Here is a 4967-nt window from a genome sequence, read left to right as displayed (position 1 = left end):
GCATTAGCTACCTTGTTATGGTTGTTGTTTAACTGCCATCAAGTTGGTTCTGACCTATAGTGACCCTGTATAGGGTTTCTGAGGAGCAGATGATGAGCTTTAACCACTAACTTTGCAGTTCAAACAGCTTTGCAGTCTGGTGCATTAACCCACAGCACAACACCAGGACTCCAGATACCTTCTTCGTATCATTATTTTGAAGTCCGGGAGCTCTGATGAGGACCTACTTCCTGCAACCAAAACTCAAGTCCATTGTTGTTAGTTGATTCTAACTCATAGCTCTGCCTCACATGGTTCCCCAAAGCTGCAAATGTTTATGGAAGCAGATAACCGTATCTTTCTTCCAGAGAGTACCTGGTGTGTTCCAACTGCTAATCTTTTGGTTAGCAGCCAAGACCTTAACCACTGCACACCAGGTCCCCTATCATGAACCAGTAACCCCTATTGCTGTAGGCAACAGACTGCCAAATGTCAGATGTAGAAGGCCATCCTAGATCATGAACCACCAGTTGATTCACAGATAACTTGGCAGGGTCCTGCAGAGACATCTAAGCCAATCAAAACAAGCAAAACCACCCCACTGACTGCAGAACCATTTATGTAGTGTTGTTCTTTGAGGTTACTAAGTTTGGGACTGTTTCGCTACACAGCAATAATATCTGTCTATAACAGCAAATCTTCATCCTTCTAGGAACTGAAAGACACCAGATTTTAGCATGAAGACAGATGTGCTATATTTCATAATTGCTAGAAATCATAAAGATCATGGAACTACATAGATGATCAACACAGATTTCCTCAGTATCAGGCATTCTTACATCCTAATGCTGCTTCTCTAATGTTCTTGGGAAACAGAACTCACGCCATTTCCTTCTCTTTGTCTGTGATGATGAAGTTGTTCGGTATTCACTATTTATTAGAATCTCTTCCAAACTATAGAAGACTACAATTAAAATTTCATTTTTCTTTTTCCAACCCCTCTTCTTCCTCCCCTCTCCCTTATTTTACTTCACCTCCTCCTCTTCCTCTTATAATAATGACATAACTGACACTGACATTTGATTGTCAAACATAATTGTGCTGAGTGTTTTGTGAATAAGAAAACTGAGATAAGACAGGCTAAGGGACTATCCCCACTTAACGTATCAGGTCAATAGAGATTTAGGACAAAACTGAGACATCTCTGTTGTTTATACTTTTTCTTCTTATAAAATATTACAAATGAGTGGATGGATCTAGGATACCTTTATAGACCTGCCTGCATTTTAGGGACAACATCAGTAACATAAAAAGGAGGCAGATATATTTGGTGCCCCCTTGGTCACTTCACTGTTCTTCCTCTCCATCTGTTGTACAGTTGGACAAGGCACAGCTGCCAGCCAAGGCTGTTTTGCCTGGCACTATGAGCTTTGCTGGCACCCCAAAGCTGTATGCCAGCTGGTGCCTATTCTTGTTAAATAGGCCTTATTTGGGTAGGGTAAGGTCCCAGTTGTTATGCGCTGACCTCATGCACCTCTACCCCTCATAATTCAGGAGTTGATGCCACAGCCATAAAATAAATCAAACTCCATTGCAAAATATTTACTTCCCATTTAGTTGACCTAGAACTTCAGCCAGAGCTGTGTAAGACTCCGATATTGACTACTTCTCAACTGAGCAACCTCAGACACATTACATAGCCTCTCCCAACTTCAGTTTCCTTTCTATAAAATGGAACTAGGGACTCCTTGAAGATTAATCTTAAAATGGAATGAATCCATATGATTGGGCTTTGCATATACGGGTCTCTCCTTCAGTCTGAACTGGTGCAGAAGGTCCTTCAGTCTTGAGGCAAGTGCATTCTCTAGAGAAGTACCTGGGGTCATTTCCATTACCTTAAAGATGAAGGGTGGGCAAAGCAGACTTACGCTACATAATACTAGTGAGAAGAACTGACCAAAGTTCCAGAAGTTGCAGGTGAATACATTTTTACTCAAAATTAGAAGCAACTTTCTAACACCCAGAGCATTTAAGAGATGGGAAAATTGGAAGTGGCGTGCCTTTGAAGGAGTTCCTTTTCTTATGATATTCTAGTCCTTCCTTTCCTCTATCTGGCCAATCCCTGTGATTATTATGTCCTGGTGTGGTGCTGTGGGTTAATTTGCTGGAATGCAAAGTCGGTTTGATCCTCAAGGTCAGTGGTTCAAGCTCACCAGCCACTCCTAGGAAACCCTATACAGGGTGGCTATTGGTCAGAACTGACCTGATGGCACTTAACAGCAACCCTACCCAAAGGGAGTGATAGTCACACTGTAAGTCAGTGCAAAGAGATTCAGAGAGTATGTTGTGGAGGTTAGCAGGCATGACAGGGAAAGAAAATCTGCAAGTAGCCATCTAGAAATAATGTTCAATCACAGGGGGAATCTAATGTGTGGTCCTCACTAGGTGTAACTCCCTTGAAGTAAGGGAAATAGCTTCACCACCATCATCTGTGACACAGTACCCTTGACAAAACCAAAAACCAAACCCACTGCCTTCTAGTTGACTTCTAGCGACCCTATAGGACAGAGTAGAATTACACCATACGGGCTGAGTCTCATCTTTCTCCCATGGAGCAGCTGGTGATTTTGAACCACAGATCTGTGTTTATCAGTCTGTTAATCCACTATACTACCAGGACTCCTGAATACCCTTAATAAGACATTACATATTCTACCAATACCAGTTGCTTCTGACTTGACTCTTACGATGACAAATCCATGTGTGTCAGAGTAGAACTGTGCTCCATTGGGATTTCAGCGGCTGATTTTTCAGAAGCAGATCACCAGGCCTTTCTTTCAAGGTGCCTCTGGGTAGAGTGAACCTCCAGTCTTTCAGTTAACACATGAGCCTTTGGTGCCACCTAGGAACTCCTTGAACAGGTATTCCCTTACTTGTAACATATACATATATTTAACTGTTTTATTGTGAATTATGTGATAGTTTACATAGGAGAACATTAGCTTCACATTCATCCTATCCTATATCATTACATTGCCATGGTTACAATCCCCTCCATGCATCACCAACCAATCAAAAGTTACAACCCACAAGCCTGCCCCCTTGGTCTTCAGCACACAGCCCCTCTCCCTCTCTGGGTCTAGAGTTCTCAGTCATTCCATCTCTCCACATCATTGTCTCTGCCTCCATCTCTGGCATCACTGTTTCTCTGGGTAAGGTCCCGCTCACCGCTGTACTTTCTTGATGGTCTCAGGGACCTCTGCTCCTGACCTGCAAAGTCAACCACTCCCCTCCTTTTGCAACAAAACATTTGCCTTTAAATTTCCAACCCTAACAGTCATTCCTGATAACAATTATTCACTATTGTACCACAGGAGTGCTATCCCCATCTCCTTTCATCAGCCCTGCCCAGACAGATTGGATATTACTCAGTGGAGATTCTAACTTCCTCCATGCCCTCTGGATCTAGGCTCCCTCTTGAAAGCTTGTAAGCCAGTCACTTCTTGCCATTGTAGCTCCGCCCATTTTGGGTAGCCAATGTCTAAGTTTCCCATCCCTGTCTACTCTGTGTATGGAGGGTGTGGGAATGATCCTCGTTGTAAAGATTTGTCAGTCTTTTGAGATACTGCATCCATAGGTGTAGGTCAAGTTCATCAAAATTGTATCAGATTACTCTTTTTTTCCACTTCTTTCTTCTTCTAGTTGAGCTCTGATCATCTAGTCATTGAAGCCAGGGCAAGTGGGTATTGTCTGCAAGTGTGGGTGCTCTTGTGCATATGTCCTCTCTTTTTGTCAGCTGGATGCTTCACTCTCCACTCTAGTCCTCTGTGGCTATGTCACTGACTCTGGGCCTAAGAGTCCCCAGGTCTTTCCAAACTGCTGGCCAGCCAGGTCTCCACATGGGTTCACAGTAGTGTATTGAATGTGGTTGGACTTAGCTCACAGCTTCGTTGCTGTTTTTCCCTCACTTCCCCTTATCAGTAACCAACATGGTCAGAAGTCTGAGCATATGTCTTCTCATGTATTCCCATTGAGTCTTAGTCTTGGAAAGCGGTTTGCCATGAGGGGACCCAACCACTTGCCTTGATGTCTCTTGGGCGAGCAACTTGCTTGTTCTTGTAGTAGTCGGGCTGCTGTTAATTTTTTTTTTTGCTGTTGGTCTTTCTTTCAAGAAGTATTTTCTGTTCTCCTAGCTGCTCCAGGCTGGTCAACTTGTCCTTTCCAGTGGAAATTTCCCACCTCAGAAGATTCTGGATGGGGTTCAGGATTCCACCTGTGGTCTTATGTAATGCAGAGACTCCGCAGGAAGCCTGTTTCACTGGGCAGGTTGTAGCCCCATTTTAGATATTCCGATCAGTTATTTCAGTGTAGAGGTTACAAGTCAGACTGCTAACCTCAAGGTCAGCAGTTCAAAACTACCAGCTGTTCCATGGGAGAAAGATGAGGCTTTCTGCTCCCGTAAAGATGTACGGCCTCAGAAACCCTATACAGGATCACTATGAGTCGGAACCAACTCCACGGCACATAACAACACCAATAGTGGCTAGTGATCATGAACATTTTTTCATATGTTTATTGGCAGACCAGATATCCTCCTTGGTGAAGTGTCTGTTCATGTCCTGCACCCATTTTTAAATTGGGATATTTGTCTTTTTCTTGTCAATTTGTTGTAGTTTCCCTATATATTTTAGAAATGAGTCCCTTGTCTGATGTGTTGTTGCAAAAGATTTTTTCTCATTCTGTGGGTTCCCTTTTTACTATTTTAGTGAAGTCTTTTGATGCACATAAGTTTTTAATTTTTAGTATGTTCCAATCATCTATTTTTTTTTTGTCTGTTTTTTGTTTGTGTAGTTTTCAAAATGTTTTGTAGTCTGTGTATGCCCTGAATTAGAACCCTCACATTTGTCCCTATTTTTTCATTGATGGCCTTCATAATTCTGGGATTCACATTTAGGTCTTTAATTCATGCTGAGTTGGTTTTTGTATAA

The sequence above is a fragment of the Chrysochloris asiatica genome, unplaced genomic scaffold (genome assembly GCF_000296735.1).
Source record: "Chrysochloris asiatica unplaced genomic scaffold, ChrAsi1.0 scaffold00001, whole genome shotgun sequence".
NCBI classification, from domain to species: Eukaryota; Metazoa; Chordata; class Mammalia; order Afrosoricida; family Chrysochloridae; genus Chrysochloris; species Chrysochloris asiatica.
Note: the sequence above shows the minus strand (reverse complement) of the source record.